This window comes from Stylophora pistillata, chromosome 2 (assembly GCF_964205215.1).
Source record: "Stylophora pistillata chromosome 2, jaStyPist1.2, whole genome shotgun sequence".
NCBI lineage: Eukaryota > Metazoa > Cnidaria > Anthozoa > Scleractinia > Pocilloporidae > Stylophora > Stylophora pistillata.
In genome coordinates this window covers 4,455,528-4,479,981 of record NC_142520.1, presented here as the reverse complement: position 1 = coordinate 4,479,981, position 24,454 = coordinate 4,455,528, and the positions used below count along the sequence as shown (strand labels likewise).

Genomic DNA, 24,454 nt, shown 5'->3' with positions numbered 1-24,454 from the left:
TGAAACTGGCCCTCTTGAGTTCTCTACGTGGAGCTGTCGGTTTTGTCCATGGAAAAATTGAAGGCAAGTGTGTTTTGCTAAGTTTTCCTCCACCATCGAAATGAGCTGAGCAAATCCGTGTACTCGTAGAGTCTAATTTCAGCGTCTCGTTCCTCATAAGAACCACGTACTTTCTACGTATATCAGGGTGTTTAGGAATTATATAATACTGAAGGTTAGGTGCATTTCTGTAACTATTAGTGCAGCCTGGAATACAGCAGTTATAGTGCGCCATGTTTGTTTACCTTCACGTTCTCCCTCCAAACGATCCCAGGAGCCTTTATGGTGGTAAATCGTACCCAGACCGCCGCTCGTTTAGAAAATGGCTAATTCAAATGGGCTATCTTCAGGTCTTTGTGTTCTGTCTTAAGTTTGAGGTTCTCGTAGATACAGCGACGATTAACGTCAATGATCCCTTCTTCTACCCCCGAGCTACTAATCTCTGATAGAACGTGTACTTCAATACATGATGGACAGGACCAAGCGAAGTGATCCAGGTTTTGAAGTTGTTTGTAATCCTTGGGAGTAATACGACCGCCTTTAATATGGCACCATATATTGCTTACGTCGCAGCTTACAGCTCGATGATTTTTATGGACCTTCTTCCCGCATGCCGGGCAGCTATTGGAGTAAAGAGTAAAGAGCGATAGCATCAGGAGCGAGTGCCACATCTCCACTGATAGCAATTCGAGTGAGGTTAAAGCTTGCTTCAGAGTTAGGATAGTAGGAGATTCGAGCAGAAAGGTACTTTCTTCTTCGTGGGTAGACTTCGCCTGACGTGTTTCGGCGCAAAATAGTCTGAAATTCGTGTGAAACTAATGCTGGAACAACTTTGCAAATTCTACAGGTCCTTGATCTACTTTTTGCAGCGAAAGGAATATTCTGAAAATGAGATTTAACCAAGAAACATAAGAAAAAGGCGGAGTATAAAAATCCACGTCCAGTCGCCATTTTGACACGTGGCCATTTTAATCGAGCCAGTTCTGGCCAGGACAAACTCAGTCAGTTCGAGCTAGGCCAAAGTCAGTTTGGTCAAAAACCAATCAGTTCAGTTGTGCTTATAAAGTAAATGTACGTTGAAGCCAGATTTGTTATTGTTAGGCATTGTCTCAAGGATAGTCAAATGACGTAATACTGAGATCCCGGCCTTCCCACAGCCAGCGAATGCCCCATGAAAGCCTTTTCCCAGAGGAAGTTTATCGAGTTGTGCCTCCGTCTGTCCATTTATTTGTGAAGGCAAAAACCTGTTTTCACGGCAATACAGAACTTATTAAAGGATTTTTCCCTTTTTTATTGTATCGCCATCATGGTTCGAATCCTTCTACTTCAATCATTGCAATGAAGAACGGCGTAAAATGGCAAAAATGTTTCTGTATGAATAAGTTGAGAAATATTTGCATTTTATACAACAAAACTGCTTCATGAGCTGCAGGTCAAATGAAAGTTGTGGAATTTAGTTTGAAAACACCGCACCAAGATACTTTGTTTCCACGATCAAATATGCGAGAATTCCTCGTTCATCGTATGAGATTATGACTGAGGACTTCGTAGATGTTGATTGACGTTAATAAAAGAAGCAGCAACGATAATTATCGCATCCAACAGTCCGTCTTCATTTACCCTTATAATTACCGGTTTTCGTCTTTCTCCTTGGCCTAATAATTGTCATTTTCTCGTCCTTATAAAATGCTTTTTTTTTTTCTACTTTCGTTCCAACAAGGTAAAATCTTAAAGCTTATCTGAATGTTTATTTTTTTGTTTTTTGTTTTTGTACATCAAAACATTCCTTTCCTGTCAGTAAAATAATAAAGCATTGTGACAAAAACCATCCATTATCAGCTTAGCTAATTGCAAATCTCTTTTGGAGGTCTATATTTGTAAAACACTAATTCAATAGTTTTAGAAGGAGTCTGAAAGATCGGAAAGATCTTTAGAAAGATCTGTATTTGTTTTAAATTTTCGAGGTGATAATATTTTTTCGATGTATCAGGTATGATCGCTAACAAAAAAAGGATGAAAATACATCGTGGCTAAAGGCAGACATTATAAAATATTCATTAGAAAATTTGCACTTTTCAAAAGTAAAACGTGCTCAACTTCATGTCAGTTATGCAAACTAAAAAATTCGGCCCTTTTTTTATTAATGGAACCAACTGAGATGACAACCCATCGTTTCGTTTTAATCCCCATTCATTACACATCTGTCGGTGGCGATGTCACGAAAGTAAAAACATCAGCAATTTACGGGCGGATTTAAAATTTTGAAACATACCGGAAAGACAATGGTGTGAATGCATGACTTGTCATCCGTTATTTAATGTTAGAAAATAGTTAATTTGAAAATAATTCTGTCGGTGTTAAGGGGAAGTTAAGCGGGAAGAAGTGTCTGGGGTGAGAAAAATGGCGGCTCTACAATGAAGAAGAGACTACAACGTCCGCTTTAATTAAGCATTCTTTTACCTCAACTACCACCTGCTGATGCCCGATGGTTTCCATGACATTTCTGGATTTAAGAAATAATTTTTCATGTCATGTCTTTGTATTGCCTTAATTTATAAAGTAAATACGAACCGAGCTAGTTAATTTATTGCCAACAACATCAAGGAATAATGTGCTAAAAAAACTCACGCCGAACTTGGTTACTGCTGTCTCCCTGGTTTTCATAAGATCTAGCCTCGGTCTAACGTTTGCCCGCAGCCACAAAACAAAGACCACTTGACGAAACGGCGATCTTAAAGACGCAGAAAGGCCGAATTCATACTTAAAAGCTTAAGGAGATCTCTAGCCAAAATGTTCTGGAAGATGTTCTTCCTAGCGCTTATGATTGGTGAGTACGAAAAGACAAAATCAACGGTAACCTCCTTGTTAACTTTTAGAAAACTCCTTATAATAAGTAGGCCATTGGCGACTTAATGTACTACGCATTTTATTTCTATATTTCACTGGGTTTTGGACGAGGGTCTTTATAGCTTCCTTTTTTAATTTTTTTGTCATTATTATTTTCAATTATCGTGGAAGAAAGGTGTGGATGTTGTTTTTAAAAATGTAGGACTTAACAGTATATCATTTATGTGGTAACATGAATGTTTTAACTGCATTGCGAAATATATCGTCATTTCCAAAACCGTGGCAAATTCTTGGTTTCCTTTACGAAAGCTTCCAAACTAATAAAAAGCAATCGAGGGGTTTGTCATAGTTTTTTTTTTTTATTTCTTTTTTTTTCGGGAGGGGGAAGTGGACGAGAGGGGATGACAAGGGGTCCAGTTTTTTTCTGTTAGTGTTATTTTTTGTTCACATATTCTATTAAATCAATTTGTTAATTAATATCATCTTCATATTCATCCATTCTCCTTTGGTATGATACAAATAAGAATAACCCATTTTATCAAAGCATTTGACGCCAAACACGGATTATTTGTTCTATGCTCTAGCAATACACATAAAGACGTGGAGGATGGCGTAATGTTTTAAAGCAGAGTTGTGTGATAATTGCCGCTGAAAATATTTGCATTGAAGTTACAGATACTAAAAGATAAGGTTAACAATACTTGAGGATATCGCAGCTGACGTAAGTGTAAATGGAACTAACAATTCTATGCTCTTTTCTTGATGACTTCAGCATTATCATAATCGAGAAAAAAGAATGAAATGAATGATGGCAGTCATGAAAATTACAAAAAGGATGTTCATTCAGAACAAAAATAATCATTATTGAAAGCTGGGTTAAATCAAGTATTTCCTTCTAGTTTAAAGTTTGAATCCACTATTTTTTAGGTCATGGTAACCAGCAGTGCTTCAGAGACTACGCAGAAATGAAACTTCTGGGGATAAAAGACACGTGTCAGCGAATTGTGAATGGAACTGGTCGGCTTTGGTTGAACATTAAATGCCCTCATTATATTCGAAGATATTGTACAGTGTGGTGCAGGGACTTCGCTCATTGTCTCGGCCAATCTTTCCAATGGCAGCAAGAATGCGCTCGTAGGTTTGACAGACTCTACCGTTGGGGAAAATGGACAAATATCAAGACGGAAGCTGAAAGAGTTGGCCCATCGTATAACATTGAAATGAAACTTTGTTGGAGGAATCTCTTCTACAAAGTTTACTCCATTAAGATAACGTTATTTAATAGTGCAGTGGAAGGAAATGGTATGTAAAACCTTCCTTTGTTTTCAATATGAAATCATTCGTCATTTATAATTTCATCCACTTGTCTATCCATTAATCCATCAGTCGATCCGATCACTCGATAGCTCCTTCGCTCTCTCAATTTCAATCCCTCACTCATCAATTTGTGTTTTCCTTACTTATTAAACTATTTATTTTACTGTCTTTTCTCTCATTTAATAAACCATTTTTTAGGGAGTATAATAAGTGCTACTTATCCGTCTCTTCCAAACAGGCGAGCAGCAAAAATTGAATGACTTACGTAAAGAGGTATTCTGTTTTTAATCTTGTAAATACATCGCTTTTTATTCGTGGCCAGGAGGTTAGTTCTTGCTTCTTATATCATTTTTAATCAGGAAACTTCCTTACGCAAAACTCTTTGTATCCCCACATTAAAAAAAAAAAGTGCGTCGCTTTGTTGATAATATTAGATATGATAGTTATTGTTTCAGTGTACATGCTTACTGTAACAGTTATAAAAGGACATTATGAGACCATTAAGATTCATAATTTCTTCATGAAAATTAACCCCTTTTTCCGTTTGTTTAGGATTTGCTCAATTCATTGAGGTCCATTACTGATCATTATACTGAAGAGATACGCAACAAAAGTGAAAATAAGGTGGAAAAGATAGAGGAATTGTTTCTTGAATTGACCTCTTTGGAGACATCTGTGTTGGAAAAAGCACAGCTTAACCTCAATCACACAACACATGAATTTAATATGAGCAGCGTACACTTTGGTAAGGCATTTTCTAAAGATAGCTAGTGCGTTCAACATTATCATTCTACTGATTCAAGGGCTGACCATGAAAAGGTGCTCATTGCATGGAACAGCCTTACTATAACATTGAAGGGCAACATACATGTAATGCAATGTTCCTCTTCTCACTATTGTATTTCTTTTGATTAAAACCTGACCATTTTATCTTCATTTTGGAAGCATTAGGTAACCTTTTTTCGCTCTTTGATATTACACACAATTTTGTACACGAAGTTCATTTTTTATCGTAAATATTTTTAATACATGTATTGTTATTATTGTCTTTATTAGTATTATTATTATTATTATTATTATTATTATTATTATTATTATTGCTATCATTATTATTATGGCATAAAAACTTCTGGATGCCCAGATATCCTAAACAATGATTGGGCGGCAAGCCGTAACCAATCAATGCAACGACCAAGGTCCTTACAATGAAACTTCCTATAGCAATTCCTTATTATGGAACCCTAGTAATGAAAGTCCTAAACATAATTGCTATGTAATAGAAACTTCAGTCAAAATACTAAAGGTTCCATACGTTACTATGGAAATGCTTAAATGTAATGAAACATCTAATATCCCGTATTTCAATCTTAAGGCGCCTCGCCATATTAACTGAACTAAGGCAATTCCTAATCATAAAGGCCTTAGTCCTAAACGTAATTAATATTTAGTAAAATCCTTAATCTAAATACTAAAAGTTATATAACATCACTATGGTAACGCTTAAATGTGATATCCCTTATCTCAAAATCTTAAAGCGCCTCGCAATATTGAGTGAACTTGTGATGACTGACTTATGTATGCGCATAATTATAATTATTATTATTATTAGAATTATTATTAGTATTGTTGTTTCTATCATTATATTTTACACTTTTACCCCAGATGTTCTGGTAAGGAAAATTTTCCATCAAAATGAAAGCCACCACTTTCATCTGGAGGAACCCAAAGGAGAAAATTTTCTGAGCATTCCACCGAGGAACTTATACAATGGTTTGAACATTTATTTCAATATTCCGTGTTTTCTCGTTGACTATTTTTTTCTTAATCTGATGCAACTTTATATTCCAGAACTCATTAAATTGTTTCAATTTTTATCTTTTTCCAAGGTTCAGTGGTACTTGGAATGATTTACAGAGATCTCCACCAATTATTTATTACTAACCAGACAGAGAACAGTAACGATTCCAGGTCTCGTAGAGATTTGAACTTTGAATTCATTTGCCAACTTTGCATACATAAAATATTAATTAATTTTCTTGACACTAAATACTGAAGGGGATTTCAGTTGAATCGTTTAAGTGTGTTCTTTTTTCTTGATTATGTAAACTCGTAATTAGCGTGCATTTTAAGTTTAGTAAACCTGACTTCCATTGCCTCGAGATAGGGAAGTCAACTCCATTATTATGGCTGCCACAATAACTCCTCTACCTACGAGACTACAGGAAAATATAACTTTGAAGTTCAAAAACGTTAAGGTAACATGTCTCAGGATTTTCTTTTCTTAAAAAGTTCACTACACTTCATATTTTCAAGGTGATACTGAGTCACTCTGTCGATTGTCTGAAATGAAATTCGCTTATGTTGTTGTTGCTGATGTTCCTATTACTTTCACTGTTTTAGAATTCAAATATTAAAAAAAAGTGTGTGTTCTGGAATATGTTCGATGAGGGGTAAATATGCTTTGAGATTTCCTTTAGTCTTTTTTCAACACTTATTATGAGGCTAGCATTGGTCTAATGAAGTGGGAATAATCTAAAACTTATTGTGACTGGTGTCGCCGGTCCCCATATCCAGATGAAATCAAGCCGAGAGAGCATACATGTAGTTTTAGGAAGAGGAAAATACATGCAAGTGCTTAACGATCATCATCTAACAGCCGAAAATGTTCGTTTTGATAAGTTACATCTGGGGCTCCGTTTGCATGACTTGACTCTCCCTTGATTGATACTGTAACTACCTTTCACCACAGCTCCACTGGCTGGTCAGGACAAGGATGCTATGTCAAATCTAGTAATGCTCACCAAACAGAGTGCACCTGCAATCATTTGACTCATTTTGCTGTTCTTCTGGACACGTCATCTGGTCCAGAGAGAGCCGGTATATCAGAGGTAGGTGTCCTCATAACGCCTACAGCTGCCTTGTTCGATAGGACATGCTCGAATATCTGAGCAAATGTATATTATAATATTATATTAGATGGTGTAGTACACTAAAAACTTTGCGAATCCGATGTATCCAGACTTTTTAATATTTTCTCAAGGTATTGTTATTATCTTTGTTGTCTTGTTTTGCTGGTTTTTTTTTGTTTTTTTTTTTCTTTTCGTAAAAGGAAGACGAAAAGGCCTTGGTAATTCTCACATACGTTGGGCTGACTCTGTCTGTCATTGGGATCTCATTGACGATAATCAGCTATGTCACGCTCACGTGAGTTCAGTGGTTAGACAGAATACAGTATTAATCAAAATAGTGAAGACGTGATCAAATAAATTTTCCAAGTATGTTTGGTTCTGTCAAAGGACAGGTACCATTGAAACCCGAGCAGTATTAACCGCGTTACTCCTTGTTCCCTTGTTTCTTTGAGTTCTAAGACGAGGGAAAGATCTGGTGTTATTTTTGTATTCCTCTACAATAAAATTTCGAAAAAGAAATGAAAAAATGTATCGTTATCGAAATACTTTAACTTTCACATATAAAATGAAAAAGGGAGTAAATTTTGCAAAAGATATGGATAGAACTACCATCATAGGAGTACACTTATGATACATTGCTGCCTCTGTTCAACTTCTCTTGTGCATTGTGTAGACTATTACCTCTTTTATAGGATATTTCTTTTGCTATTTTCATTTATTTATTCATCAATTTTTTTTTTCTTTTTGTGATGCCAGAGACATAAGGGGACCTTTATCTCAGACTCGAGTAAGTCTCGTCACCTCTCTTGGTGCAGGACAAGTCATATTTCTTGCTGGGATTGGAGCAACTAAGAACAAGGCAAGAGTCCTGAAATAGTCAGTGATTACAGTCCAAAAAAGGAAAGGGCCAATGGATACAAAGATGAATGAAGCAATAAATTAAATTAGGAAAAGAAAAATAGAGACTTATCTGAACGAAAACATATATTATTATTCGTAGAACATGAAGCTGACGGGATTTAAGGGTTTTCAAGCAGTTTCAAGTCATTTTTTTGTCCTTTCTCTCTGGTTAAAAAAAAAAAAAACGGTTTTATGGTGAGCCCTCCATCATTTAACTCAAAATTAAACAACCTTTACATGCCTTTCGATTGGTCAATTTTCAAACAGTCAGGGTGAAACGCATGCAAATCAATCATCGCGTGTAACTATTCAAGTGAATTACACACAAATCTGTTCTCTTTCGCTGTCCATTTTCCCAGGGAGGATGCGTTACAGTGGCGGCCCAGTGCAGTATTTCTTGATGGCCGCTTTCTGCTGGATGCTAATCGAGGGAGTTTACCTCTACTTGTTTGTTGTGAAAGTTTATAACGTTGGTAACAAGTTAAAAATTTGCCATGGAATCTCATGGGGTAAGGTACTCTGCGAACATTAGAATATTTAGTAAAGAGTTTTAACTGCCGTCCCTTCAGTTATCCACAACCCCTAGTTCTTGAGAAAAATTCTTCCAACAATTTTTATTTGGTCCTTATTCACCTCTATTTTTGTGCGTCGATGTTCCTAAAGCATTCCAGGGAAGAATTTATCTCCGAGTTCAAGAGCACGGGACCAGCTACAACCTTGCATCAATTATATTTTAAGTTACATTCCTGAATAGCTCTGACTAGGAGTGCTTGGGGTAACTATGCGAGGTCAAAAAGGAAAATTATGCTCTTGGCAGATAACAAAAAGTTTCGAATTTCAATTTTTTAGGCCTTCCTGCATTCATTGTTGCCCTATCCCTGAGTATTGCAGCCGGAAAAGATGGGATCGAAAGTTTTGTGAGTGATAAATAGTAAGTTGAGTTTCATTGATCTGATTTAATGTCATCCCACTCAATTATACAAGAACTGATTTGACACAAGTATTCTTTGGAATTGAAAAAGAAAAACCATCCTGTTACAGCCGAACAAACTAGATCTATGTCCATGATGTGCGCTCAATAAAGGATATTCCATATACAAGGCTAAAAGATTAGGAAAAAAATTATTAAAATGTTTAAACCAAACGTTTTCGGCTGTTTGCCATCAAATAGATCTAGAAATTCAATATTTTCTCTATTATTTGTCCTTACTTGTTCGTTTTGTTATTGTGCTTTGAGATTGAAAATGTAAAAATTCTGATTATTCTAAACGATTTTGAATTAGATTGTTTAGGGCAATAATTATTGATTAATTCAGTCAATAATCTGGAGAAGAGGCATGATCGACTCACTAAATGTGCACCAAATCCATATTAGCATGCCCAAAAGCACTTTCGTTTAAGATTCATGTAATCACTGACAAAAAAAGCATTTATTCATGACTTAATTTTTCTCTTTTTTCTTAAAGCTGCTGGATGTCTCCGGCCAATGGTCTGATCTGGATATTCATAGTGTTTGTTGTGCTTGTTGAATTTGTAAGTGAAAATAACTATGATTGTCGTTATCGAGACTGAAAGAAATTTAAGGGGCTCATAGAGGTCTGTTTACTTCTTTTAAGTTCAACATTCTGATCCTCGGCCGGGTTATCAAGGAAATGACGACGATGCAACAAGAGAAAGACAAACACAGCGAACAAATAAGGTAGAGTTTGGTCCATGTAAGGAAACCCGGTTTCCGGATTACAGGGTCTAGGAATCAGGTCCAGCTCCAGAAACTGAAATGTGGAATCCAACGGTCTTAGGGGAAGCGGAATCTGGAGTTCGTAGCGATAACAACGATAAATCAACTTGATATGATTGATATACCTATTGGTGCTCATTAGATTTCGTCATAATCATAACACAACAATTCTAACTTTTTTTGCAGACTTGGTGTAAAGGCATGCGTAGTAATGATTCCTCTGCTGGGAATCTCGTGGTTATTTGGGTTATTATCACCATTGCATAAAGCTTTCGCTTACATCTTCACGATTTTCAACTCTACACAGGTAAGGCGTAGAGACAAACTTAATTAAAGTTCAAAAGTCGTTTTGTTTTATCAGTTATTGATGGATTCATAAAGAGAGAGGTGTTACTTCGCTAGCTCAATGCTTCAAAAGCTGTGCAGCTCTCGTAAAAGTCTAGCATTATCGTAATAGCTTGACACAGATTCTGGACATTTCTTCCATTTAACAGGGTTTCTTCATCTTTCTTCTTCACTGCGTAAGGAACAGCGAGGTGAGTGATTGTTCAATTAGAAAATTGTCAAAGTCCGATAATATATCGATTTTAACAAGTACAGCAGAGACCGGGATGTTTTATTTTACGCGTCCTATCGAAGAAACGAAACCCTATTGGGCAGGGCTCATTCTTGGATCGAACTTTCTAGACAGATGGACTCGACGTGACAATGGCAGCAAACTATGACCAAATTTTATCAATGTATTTCCATATTCTATCGGGCGTGGAGCTTCAAAAGTGCGCTAGAGCTCCACATTCAAACTAATTCCCATCTCCTTGGAAGGGGCATGGGGGAGGAGGGGGAAGAAGAAAGGACATGGATTTCCAATTCACGAGACAGATCATTGATTTGTCGTACAAAGTGCTTAAAGTTGGTATTGCAATTGATAACCCTTCTTAGGGAAGAAAAGGAAGTAGTTACACTGCATCTATTACATTTATAAATGTACCTGTCCTCATTACTTTCAGATAACTGAATGACCTCAAATTCCGCTATGGCTTGAGAAAATTTGTTGGTATTGAACCTCCATTCATATCATATAACAAAACAAAATCAAAGGCAAAATGACTTAGAGTGACATACTCCTTAAATGTAACAATATGGTTCATTTAACCTGCAATTTACAGATAAGAGCTCGTTTGACAAGAAGGATTCAGGCGATATTCCCAGCAATGGACGATGGGACAAGCACGAGACAAACTTCCGTAGCTCCCTCGGACGTAAATGAGGATGCCACAACCATTGCCGTCCTGAGAAAAGTAAATTTTGCGCCACTAAAGGACGGCGAAAAGACAAAAAAAAAAAGTCTCCAACAAAACCTCCATGTAGCTGCAGAGTTTTAATTTATCCCAGCGTTGATTGTATAGAGGCTAACCCTTTTACAGGCAAACCTGAGATTATTAAGATAATTCTCGGTAGCTGGAAAGGACAACATGAGAACTCGACCATGTGCTCCCTTAATGGATAATTAGACGAATTCTTATTACGTGGAAACGAGGCAAAAGCTGATAGTCTGAGGTGCTCTCGCATCACTTACATTGTACATCACAGCGATAGTTGAAAGTGTAATATCGTAGTACGGCATAGTCAAGCAAAATATCGCAAGTTGTGAATCTTACTATAGTTACTAATAGCTAATGATACAGTATTATATCTAAATGGCCACTGACAGAAAACCCGAGGGTAAAACAATAGTAAGGGAAAAAAAAAAACAGTCTCAAATCTCTTGTTACAGGAGACTTTAGCGATTTTCTCCTGTGAATGTTTAAGGATATTTGTTCGTTGTTTCTGGTACTCTAGCCGTTCTCAATTCATGCGAGTTTCTTTCATTGCGATGTTTTAAAAATATATAAAAAAAGCCACAATAGATTTTGGAAATAGATTTTGCATCGTTAACTTTTCAGTCTTGTTAAATTCTAGTGAGATTGTAGGCAAAGAAAAGGTTTAATGATATTTCTGGCAAAATTAGTAGTCATGGTAGTTGGCAGCTGAGTTTATACTCGTGATTTCAATTTCCTTTCATACGATCAAACTTAACACCAACCTTGCTTAGATAAGCGGAAACTTTAATTGTATTTTTCATTTTGTTTTGTAAGCTACTTTATTGTAATTTCCATGTATATTTCTAACATCAAAGCTGTGAATTCTCACCTAAGTTTCCTAATTTTAATGACCTCGAGTTTATTCTAGCCTTTCTTTTAATTTGAAATTCTTTTCGTCGTAGAAACAGTTGGGAATATTTAAGAATTTAACCTCAAAGACCTTTGCCGCTTCTTTTGTTATACTGTTCAAATATGGTCGATTTAGATAACAATAGCACCTCACACCAATTAGTTCACAAGCAGCTACATTGTACAGCTCTGATGATTACAAGTTAAGTTTTGATTCTAGCATGATGTATGTCAGAGTGCTCTACGAATAAAGTTTACTCTGGAACCAAAACGCTGTCTCATCCTTGACGTCCCCATATGCTCGCTCGTAGTAAATCTCTATGGGGTGCCATTACCGCCAAAATTATATTTTTAAAATTATTTAGCCTTTTTTTCATCAACCACTTACTTTTACGAATTCACCATACTTGCCACAATATTATTTAGCCCATTTCAAAAGTTATTCAGCCTTATTTTCATTAACCACCTACTTTTACGAATTAAACATACTTGACACAATATTATTCAGCCCATTTTGAAAATTATTCAGCCATTTTTCATGGGGCCTGTTTTCAGTTATATTTCAAAATAACTTGCGGGATTGTGAACATAACCCAGAGTTCTTTTCACGTCCTTTTCGTTGCAATAAGGCCGACAGTGGAGGGATCGCGGATGTTGCACGTTTGCTCTCCCAAGCTGCTACCAATTTGATAAGTCTAGCACCTCAATCATCACAAGACCTTCGAGAAACTAATACTACTTCTGATCGAGCTCAAGCTGAGTTGAAACGAGCGTTTTCTCCGTACTAAAAAGTTCACAACGCGCCATCACCAGTTGTAAACAATACAACTACACGTGGAACATCAAGTCAAGCAAAACATTTCACCGTCACAAGGGCCGCAAAAGGGAGGAAGAAGAAAACAAAGAACTAACTGCAAAATTATTTTGTTTGGCATACACTGCACAAGATGAGGTGCCGAGTAATGAAGAGAAGAGGGAATTGCTAACAGCAGGCCTTGGAGAAAGAAAAGGTTTTCATCCAGAAAACTCTTGTGCAGGAGAACTCCATGAGATGGTTCAGGCAACTTTTCCAAAGTTGTACGAAGCTGGTGGTTATGAATTCTTGCACGCTGAACCAAGTTCTCGCCGTCTAAAAGCAATAGCTCCTGGCCCAAATGGGTACACTATGGAGTATTTGAAACAGTTTGTTGGCCAAGGACGGATACATGTTCGTCCGATACAATCAAACCTGGATATTGACGATGTTGTCATCCCAGCTAAAATGTCCGTTTCTGATGACTTTTGTCAGCAATGCTACAAATTTTTCCCAATGAATGAGCTCCGGCAGCACTTAGATGTTTGTGTACCTTTTGATGCACAACCAGGTGTATCTGGTGACCAAGACAACATTCCTGGAAAAAATGTTGTTGAGGAACCTCCTAAAAGAACAGATTGATTAGGGTCACAAACAGGTGATTAGTGAAGAAAGTGAGGTAAGCATGGTCATTTTGTAAAAGTTTTTAATTATGATGGCAATACCTTGTGTGTTCATAAACAGTTGGGATGGCTCTATCTCCTTGGTTGCTTTTTGCTGATGAATTGGACTGTGGAAAATCATGCAGGAGTGCAATGTATTAAGGTTATCTCCAGTTACAATTAGGTCAGTTGTCATCGCTATGTTAATTACATATGAGTCAAATCCTGCAGTGCTCATGGCCCCGCTGGGAATTTAACATTTTCGAAAATGCAAATCCTCAACCATACCAGAGGTTTTTTTTTTTTGGCAAATACTCCACTATTGGGGCTCAGTTGCACTTGAGCAAACCTCGTTTCAAACAACCATGAGATGTCCGAATTCAGATTTTGTTTGTTTTTGCTTTGGTTTAGCTTTGTGTAGTGTGCACTGCATCCCAGCTAGTATTTACCTCAGCTAGTATTTAAGTGCCTGTAACGGAACAACCTATTAAAATAATAAGGGTTCATAGATCATTAGTCAGGCAAGATATGCCAGATATATTTTCTGATGAGTCCATCTTAACATGCACTTTATCTGTAATTATTATTAATCAGCAAGGTAATGAAGAATCTGGAACAGGGACTGGACGATTACGGGAAATATTTTCACTTTTTTGGAAAGATTGTTACGAATCTCATATGCTAGGTGAAATTGAAAGAGTCCCATATATCCGTCATGACTTCAACAGAATTATGTTTGAAGCAGTTGCTAAAATCATAGTTAAGGGATATAAAGACTGTCAATATTTCCCTGTGAAGATGAGTAAGTCCTTTTTAGTTGCTTGTCTTTTTGGAGAAGAGAGTGTGACTGATGTGATGTTAATGAGTTCATTTCAGAATTATGTATCAAGGTCTGAGGCTGATGCTATAGGTAAATGTTTAAACCAGAGTATTGAGCCCAATGATGATGAGCTACTTGAATTTCATTACACATTTGACTGTAAGAGACGAGTCACAAACGACAATATCAGAGAAGTGGTTACAGAGTTCGCTCACAAAGAGATTCTCATGAAACCGCAATATGCAGCAGATTGCTGGAAGGAAATAGTTTCTTCTTTGAAGATTTATTTCACGGATGTATCTTCCTTTTTGCTGTTGTATGATTCTATCATACCTACAAATTCAAAGGTAATTTCACTTTTCACAGGTTCCCGAGTAACAGAGCTGAATCAGAGACTTTGGGTCACTTAAAGAGGTTTGTTAGAGGTTTAGATGAAGCAAAACTAGCCATTATCCTGAGATACACTACAGCTTCTGATGTTTTGGTAACAGATATCATAACAATCTCATTTACAAATCAAGAGGGGTTACAACGTCGGCCAGTTTCCCACACATGTAGTTTTACTCTGAAAATGCCCAGTACTTATAGCAGCTTCTGTGAACTGCGACAAGAGTTCACGGCAATATTGAACTCAGATGTGTGGGAGATAGATATGGTCTGAGTTGGTGGTAATGGAACCTTTACTATTGTTGTATCAATTTTGTATTTATTGAAATTTACAATATCAACATTTTGAAGCTGTTGTTAGATTGAGCTGTATTATAAAATTAGCTTTCACACTGTTGATGTTTCTTTACAGTCAAATCGCCTCAAGTGTACTCCAAGAGCCGATTATTGAGTTCATTGTTTTCACAATCATTTCGTTATTCGTTATTAGTGAATTATTTGAACAAGTAATCCACATTATTCACATTTCAAGCTCTGAATGAATTGTAATTTTATCAGAGCTCAAAATAACAATAAGGTATTCTTTATTTCGAGTTTTGGATTATTAATTTAAACAATTCATTGTTGATCCCAAATTATTTGAAGCTTAGTATCACATGGCAAGTTTAGTTAACTTATGAGAAGCTACAGTGTAGTCGTGATAGTTTTGCTGAATGAAAAAATTTTAATCAAAGTAAATGTATATGTTAATAAAAATATGAAAGTTCAACAGCATATTTTGCCTGGCCATCTTTAGCTCAAGATAAAAAAAAAAAGAACAGTGGCTGAGACAAGGTGAGAGAGACTCCCTACTACATACCCTCCCCAAGAGCCCGACATGTAACTTAAAACCTGCAATTCACCTGAGCATGTCCCTCTTTGTTGACTTAATAAATGTCTTGCTCCAAGTAGCCCGATTTATATGAGATGGGGGCTTAATAGAGGATTTATTGTATATAATGAGTGATACAATTCAGTGATTACAAATCTCATTGAATGCATTTCTAATTGAAACATATATTTGTATACCATCTTCGCATGAACTTGCCAGTTGGTCAATTCTATTCTATAATTCAAGAAGCTGATTCTCACTTAGGTTGAATCCTGATCCTGGTACTTCTACCCTTGAATTGTCCATGCTCTCATCGCCAACCGGACCATCCCAGTCTATTCCATACTGATCAATGTTCTGAATATCATCCTCTTGGGGAGGTTGGCCATGATTTCTATTGATTCTCTGAACCCATAACTGCAAAGGACTTCTATTGTGCTCGGTCCTCAAAGGGTGCCTTATCCATCCTTCTTTCCAAAATTTCAGCGAAGCATTTATTTTTGGAAGAAAAGTTAAGTGTAGACTCCAAATGTCTAACTCGTCATCAGGATCTAATATTTGACATTCCTCCAATCTAGTAAAGAGGTTGTAATAATAAGAAAACACCCCACTGTATACATCAACGCACAATCGTTCAAACCTTTGATTGTGAATGCTTCTTCCTGTAATAGCAGAGCCTCTGTCTGGTCCACGAAGTCGATGAGTAAACATGTACTTGACAGTGCAAACATTTTCTCCCCCCTTGTCAGTTCTTATTCGTGATGGTAGGCCCCACTCTTCTACAGCTTTAATAAAAAGCTGCAGTACCGTTTCAAATCTGTTGTTTGTGTTGCATGCCAGAAAAACAGGGAGGCGTGAGTATCCATCTACAAATCCATGAACAACAAAACGCCACTTGATCAGTTTGTGATTGCCATCCAAGTGCCACAGACCTAACGGTCGGGTAACATTGTACGCACGACGATGCACACACCTATATTTCCGAGCTATCACTCCTATTGGGTCTATGTGATTAAGAGAATCTCTTACATTGTACCTCTGTACAGATATTTTCGACGAACGTAAGTATCCAGCTAGTATATTAGACCCACAATTTGGATGCGTTTCTTTAATTTCTTCTAATACTCTATCAAGGTCTTCTTCTGTTAAAGAAGAAAATTTATCCTTTTTACAGATGCCGAACCCTGTCATACGTCGCCCGATAGTTCTCTTTAACACCCCACATGGCACCCCATAGGGGAAACGAGCAAAGTTGAGAACAGATGAGACGGGAACCTGGTTGGAGAAACGGGAGTTTGGTTTGGCAGGGGACCGTTTGCTGGTGGAGCGTGGTGAGTTGTGGACAAGACAAGAACACGGAAGTAAGGTGAAACCTAACTGAACTGAACCAAAAAAAGAAACTCTACCCTTTTATATTAATAATACTCTTGTAAATATAGTTAGCGCATTCTCATTCTTGTAACTGCCTCCCGGTTAGCTCAATGGATAGAGCGCTGGACTGTTGTGCGGGAGGTCGAGGGTTCGAGCCCCGGCCGGACCAACACTCAGGATCTTAAAATAATTGAGAAGAATTTGCCACCTTTCTCTAACATCGAGAAATGGTTAGATATTCTAGTCTTCTTGTAGTCTACCCTCCCACCCATCCCACCACGGGGGTGGGATGGGTGGGAGAATGGACTAGCACGAATGGTTCGCAAGTTCCTTTCTGGTCCTTTCCCACTGCAAATAATGGAGTAAATGAAATAAATGGATTCTTGTAAAGTAGTTGTGGTAAGTAACTTAGCAATTTAGTTTTATCTTATTATTGTAATTAGGGTAGATAACTTAGTTTATTGTCTTTTTTGTTGTTTGTAATTGTTAATTACCATATTGTCTTAATTAGAGTAATAAATATTTGTAGGCCTACATTTAGTTGTGTTGTGGCGTGTCTTTTCGGGCTTGTTGATGTTTCGTGTTTTGTATATGTTGGAGGGCGCCCACATTTGTGGCGCGGATTCGTCACACACCTTTGAATTGTTAAGTTAATATGGTTGGGCATTTTGAATTAACTTCTGCTGCTGATGATGATGATGACGATAATGCAGTTTACTTACTAAAGCTTTTTTTCATGCTGCAAAAAGCTAGTATTTTCAGTTTTGGCGCATAATGGCATCCCATGTTCTCTGAATGTTTGATCGATTATCAGAGATAATCAACTTATCGGACTAATTTAAAGAAGATCAGTACTAAACAAATTCAATGCAGCCGAAGTATCATTTTTGCAAACAAACGGGAACCCTCTTCTCCTTACTACCAAATCCTTGAAATTTTAAAATGTTGTGAGATTTAAAATCTGCTTACTTGCTTTTAAACTATATAACAATCTAACAACTATTCTTGCAATTTTCCATAATTTTTTGATACCTATAACAGCTGTCCACTCCTATAACACCAGAAAATCCGCCAAACTTAAATTCCCCCGACCACAAGTCAGAACAACCATGGGAAAAATTACTTTTAAGTACTCTTCTTGTAATGTGGGAAACTATTCCTTTGGCATTGAAAAAATTAAAAGTATTTAACAAGTTTAAGAAACCTTCTCTGGCCCACCTGATCTCTCATCAATCAAATAATATATGATATCTGTTTAGTGATCAAATATATAGTATGTAACAATCCATATGTAAATAACAAAGGAATAACAGTTAATAATGATGATAATAATAATAATATTAATAATGATAATAATTGTCCGCTTATGTGTAGGTCTGTTGCTGCTGCTGCTGCTGCTATTATTGCTCATGATGCGTTGTTCTTTTCCTCTCCTTTGTCTGTCTCTTCTTTTGTCCATTGTTGTTGCTCTTGTTTGTTTGTCTGTATGTGTCTGTTATTCTTGTTGTTGTTGTTTGTTTGTTTTTCTGTATGTGTGTCTGTTATTGTTGTTGCTGTTGCTTGTTTGTCTGTAGTGTCTGTTATTGTTGTTGCTGTTGTTTGTTTGTCTGTATGTGTCTGTTATTTTTGTTGCCGTTGTTTGTTTGTCTGTATGTGCTTCTGTTATTGTTGTTATTGTTGTTTGTTTGTCTGTATGTGTGTCTGTTCTTCTCTTATTAAGCTTTTCCTGTATAGATTCTTTCCTGGTTCAATATATCTCTAACATACCTTAAATTTATACTGACTTGTAATTCTTTCTTCCACATTAATCCTAGCTCAGTACTATTTCTTTATTTATCTAAAAGTAGGTGGTGGCCAGAAAGCCCTAGCTACTTTGACCACCACACACATTTTTATAATCTGTACTTTATTTATTTTATTCTGTAATCACTTGTAGCAACTTTACTTTTCTATCTATGTAAATTTTATGTAAATAGTGTGAAATAAATGAACCAATGAACCAATTATTAATTAATGAATCCGCGGTGTGGCATTATCTTCTGTTTTTAGAAAGGTGGAGACAACTAAGATCTTATATTACCCTTGAGATAAATACATCCATTGATTTTAGCATCGTCTTTTTTTCTCTTCTTTACGTGAAACACTCTCAGTTGGCTTTCCTTTAAAAGGAAATGTGGCCAAAAGTCGAACATTTTCAAAATATGGGGGCAATAGCCGAAATATCGATTCGGCTTATATTCTTAAGTTAGGGAGGCGTTATGGTGAAACAAAGCACTGCATACTTCGTTTGGCTGAATATCGATTTATTTTCTAGAAAATCGATAAAAGCTGAATTTCGCCCAAATGCGGCTGTTGAAGCTCAAAATTTCAGACGATTCTCGGAGCGTCGCGCCACGAATTGAAAAAACTTGGACCGATAAAGAGTACCAAATCTTAAAAAACACCATCGATAGACAATTTGGCAGCAATTTGAGCAATTCTTGACCATTTATTTACACAACGTAATTGAATTTATCCCACTTTCTTCCAACAAGATTAAGAATAGGTGTAAAGTAACCTGTTATTTAACCATGTGCTATACAAAATAATCGACTGAAAATCTGGCTTTTGTAAGGCAAAGTGTGGTTCTATTTGATCTTCAAAGGAGTTTTTGGGAAAATGATTCAGTGCGACTTAATCAAACTTTAAATTTGGATAAAACTAGCAGATCTGACGATGCCGTCAGTTATTCGAAAATGTACACATTTCCACGCAAACTCAATTATTTTTCATTTTACATCCAATCTACAGCTTATTTAATATAATATCATCTAACCGTCCATATTGCTGTACCACAAAAGGGGATTGCAGTCCTGAAATTGTTGCATCGTTCATAATAGCGGGGCTCCCACACGCGCTTTGCGAGCGTGGGGCAGAGCCCCATACCCATGGAATATAGATCACTTTCATAAGTGGCTTCCGGATTAATATTCTTTTGTCTAAATTTAAATTAGCCGTTCTGGCTTTGCTTGAGAAAATGTATTCTTTTTTAACCTTGTACTGGAAAGTGTTCTATAGTCAACCTCTTTTCGTTTGGTTGTCACGTGACTGACCGAGCGTACGTACATACGTACGTACGTGCCCCCTGTCATGTCACGAAAGTACCATATGATCAAATCTGAAAATATGGCGTCCACGCAGCCGACCCTCCAAATTTTCAGGTCGGATTTTTCGTTCATTTGCAATCGAGTTAGAACTCATAATGTAAGGTAACAATGCTATAGAATACTCTGCTTGGAGAAGAATAGATATCAAGGTCTTAAAGGTGACAGAATAAGCTCTCGAGTCAACGACACTACGATTCTCAAGAAGATGCGAATTATGGACGTAAAGTGAAAACCGTACTTTCGTACTTCAAACAGGGCCTAGCGACAATTTGACCATTTGATGGTCCCCTAAATATTATGTTCAAGTAACCATGTTTTCAAAAAGTGTTGTTTGATCGAAGATTTTTTTCTGAAATCGAAGTTTTTTTGAGAACTTTCAACATAACGCTGCGCAATTTCTGGCCTTGAAGGCAAGTAAACAACGATCTAAGCATGGTGAATTTTAGCGCGTGGGCTTTGTACACACAAGAAATTCGTACGTTTTTCGCTTATAACAGCAAACCAAAACTTTTTTGCATAAATATGTCGTCCCGAAATATATCTTGGCCATTTTAGTCTTGCTTCCTATTGATAGATTCCACGAAACTTGAGATCTCTTCACTCACGGACAAATTCGTATATTCCAGTTCGAAATATGCACACATGCGAAAATATTGATCGATTTGATCTTTCATCTTAATATTGCAGTTTGAAATATTTGCACACATGCGAAAATATTTATCTTGATTTTTGAGTAAAATCGTAATATGCACCTAACGCTTTTTTCGTCAGAAATAAGTTCTTTAACTAGTCTTCTTTCACTGGAGCTTGTTTTTTAGAAAAGATGATTTTTAAAAAATTACTGCGGATTGTGTTTGATTTCTTAGTTTCTCCAGTTGCAAATGAGCATTTAACTGTTGTACATTTGAATTTAAATTAAGGTACGTTACAAACTACGTGTCAGGGCTTACGTTACATTTGAATGTTAAAAACGCGAAAGATGTAAATAGCGCGCGCTTGACTAGATCAGAAAATCAATAGATAAATAAAAAGAAATAGATGTAATAATAATAAAAATAAATTAAAAGACCAAGGAACAACATAATTAAAAGGAAAGAGACAATTCTAGATGTTTCAATTGCTGATTAAGGATAGGTTTTTCCCACTTAATATGCAATGCCTCTTTGATCTTAATTTGGTATTTTGAAGCGGCAGAATCTAAGATCGTGAAGCATTCAGTATCACAAGAGTCAAGACAGGCCCTTGATGATTGTAGGTGTTACATTCTGCCGCTTCAAAATACCAAATTAAGATCAAAGAGGCATTGCATATTAAGTGAGGAAAACCTATCCTTAATCAGCAACTGAAACATCTAGAATTGTCTCTTTCCTTTTAACTATGTTGTTCCTTGGTCTTTTAATTTATTTTTATTATTATTACATCTATTTTTTTTATTTATCTATTGATTTTCTGATCTAGTCAAGCGCGCGCTATTTACATCTTTCGCGTTTTTAACATTCAAATGTAACGTAAGCACTGACACGTAGTTTGTAACGTACCTTAATTTAAATTCAAATGTACAACAGTTACATGCTCATCTGCAACTGAAGATGACATGAGAATGTCGAAACATGTCTTGTAAATTTAAACTCAAAGTTGTTGTTTCTTTTTTGAGAGTTATTGTCACTCTGCTGTCTTTACGTCCTTTTGGTAATATACATATATATATATATATATATATATATATATATATATATATATATATTTAACAATTATTCCACGAGCGCGTGTTGGATATGGGATGATAGATAGCCAACTCGGCGCTACGCGCCTCGTTGGCTATAATCATCTCATATCCAACAAGCGCGAGTGGAATAATTGTTTTATTAAAAACGTTGAATTAAATTATTAAATTTTATTAAATTTGTAGCTCCCTTTTAATTTTAAGCTGACACGTACGCTTACCATATTTGTAGATTATGGTATATTGGCTGATATACCATAATGGCTAAGCCAAAAAAAAGTCTTGAATTGCATTATCCAATGATTTAGTTTTTAATAAATATTGTTCGATGAATAACCTTTGAACTGCTCCTTGTGTCACTCATTCCCGGCATTATGTCCCGGGTATTTATAACTTTCGATTTAAACTTAGATTTTTAGTCTTTCCTAATTTCCGCTGGAGAAAGATTGAACATTCATTTGGTCTCTTCCAGACTAGGCGTCCATACATGCGTCGTGTTAGCTCCGTTGCTAGGTATCACCTGGCTGGTTGGCTTCCTTCTGCCACTTCATATGGCCTTCTCCTACACTTTTTTAATCCTTAACTCTACTCGGGTAAAGTGCTGTTAACCTTTAAAGCAGTTTGCTGTTCACTGGATAATATAACGGCCTAATTCTAAAACCATGAGCGTAAGAAATACTTAAGAGCGGCCTTTCGTAAATGTTGCCCGGAGGTGTCCAATATGAAAAAATCAAAAATCCTTTTCCCAGAAGGTAGGTCTGGAAGAAGTATTTCTAGAAAAAGTGCTTTGAGTTCAATTGCATTTTTATTTTTTGCGAACGGGGTCAAAATCGGTTTTGTGGCTCTCAAGTCAGCTTCACGAGGTTTAGACATTATTTGAACGTCGCTTGAAAATAAACAAAACCGAAAATGTGACCAAATATTTTCCTAATGGAAAGAACACGTATTTAGAAACAGTCTGAAGTGTTCATTGTTCGATTCCGTCGCAAAATTAATTCTTGGGGAATTTTTGTTTTTTTCCAATATTTCACTTGTTTTGGAGGTCAAAAGAATGGCAAAATTGAGATGGTAAATTCACACCTTGGTACATGGCTGGGGTTATTTCAAGTTAAGCCAGCGAAAGAACAAGGGTTCTTCTTCAAATAACTCCGATAAAAATTTTGGGCTGCTCAAATTACGAAATGTTGGGACCCTAAACAAAAGTGACTCAGAGGTCAAAACGCGCCATTCCTTGTCACGCAATTGGAGGTGGAAAACAATAGAAAACCTCTGGCTGAGTTGTTAGGACACAATCCTGCATTCATGACATAAAAAAGAAAAGTGTAAGGCTTTTGGTCGCTACCATTCGATAAAAATGATCATGCTTGTTTATTTGTTTATTTATCAACTGATATAGTTAAATCTCTACTGTTTTTTCCTTTAAGGAGACTCTCTATTTTCTTCTTCCACTGCTTGAGAAACAGTGAGGTATATATGAATTTTGGTTCTTCGTGATTTTAATCCAGAAAAACTGGTAACAAAGATGGGTACCTCTAATTTCCCTACACTTCCTTTCTAGACTAAAGAGCGTTTCAAAAGAAGATTCCAAAGAATCCACCCAAGTGCATTGAACCATGGGCAAGCTGACAACACGAAGAACTCTCAGACCCGTCACAGTCACGCTAACGCTGGGATTCCTCAAGAGAACTGAGAGTAGACTTTGAACTTGTATCTTCCCCTTGAATTGAGAAATACTGTATGCATTCATAACCAACTTTACTTAAGTTGCTTAGGCTGTAGCTTATAAGCTCTTATAAGCTCTATCTCAAATTTCAACTGTATTTATGATTTTTTGCCCAGCTGCTGGGTAACCTCCTTAACCACGGATTTAGGTTATATGATCAAGTGGAATAATTTCTTAGAATCAAATTGCCAGAGAAGACCGGTTTAAAATATATCATGATGAGTTATGTAATCTGTAATCAGTCGGTATCCGTATAAATCAATTTTGGTGCAATTAATATTGATAACAAAGGAAAACGTTTGTAGTCTACTTCAAATAAAGACGTGATGAAATCTTTACTAGACTACAAAACTTCATAGCCGATGAAGGGAACATTATTCAAACCTGCACGAACGCAATAGTTACACACGATACAACGTGGCATCATGGTGGCCATTCCATCATAGCGAGGCCATAGAATCTATCTAAACGAATATAGAGTTGAAAATTTAATCTCAACCTACCCTAGTAAAAAATTGCGAAGTGCACGCCCCCTCCCCACCGTTTTACCATTTCCCACCCTACCAGAAAATTAGAAGGTTAATTGGAACAAGGGCCAAAGAGAAAGCTGGTTCGTCATTATCGTTCTCGTCTTCACCATTTTCATTCCTGTCACTGTTTGATCAAACTCGACGCTTTTGCCAAAAGTTAGGGAGTGCTCGGAATTCAAGCGTATACATGATTCCCACTGTCGAGAACCTTAGATTGCTCAGTTAAAGGATTTTGTCCATCCTTACTGTTTCTCTGTTCCTTTTTCTCCGCCATTCCTCTGGTTTTCGCTCCTCTGCCGATCCTTACACCTTTGCACCGTTTATCCACGGGTTCACCATGCATATTTGAGGTATTTTTGATTCCGTTCTCGGCGATCCATTTGAGTCCACAAATAGTATGTGGACCTCATATTGTGCCTCCTTCTCTCTAGATTTTTTGAAATATTTATAGGTTTTTTGTCAAGAAGC

The 24,454-nt window shown here is 36.6% G+C and overlaps 2 pseudogenes across 1 annotated transcript; both read left to right on the top strand.

Annotated features, from left to right (window-relative positions):
* The first annotated feature begins 2,233 nt into the window (after window positions 1-2,233).
* LOC111345385 (adhesion G protein-coupled receptor L4-like) lies at window positions 2,234-12,247 on the top strand (annotated as a pseudogene). The gene is made up of 18 exons (XR_015997284.1): window positions 2,234-2,866; window positions 3,814-4,188; window positions 4,442-4,476; window positions 4,756-4,948; window positions 5,866-5,973; window positions 6,090-6,171; window positions 6,368-6,458; window positions 6,604-6,653; window positions 6,953-7,091; window positions 7,313-7,407; window positions 7,869-7,971; window positions 8,372-8,521; window positions 8,862-8,943; window positions 9,479-9,545; window positions 9,629-9,711; window positions 9,937-10,057; window positions 10,245-10,286; window positions 10,917-12,247. The product of XR_015997284.1 is annotated as an adhesion G protein-coupled receptor L4-like (transcript).
* Window positions 12,248-13,011: 764 nt separating this feature from the next.
* LOC148736752 (uncharacterized) lies at window positions 13,012-14,896 on the top strand (annotated as a pseudogene).
* Window positions 14,897-24,454: the final 9,558 nt, after the last annotated feature.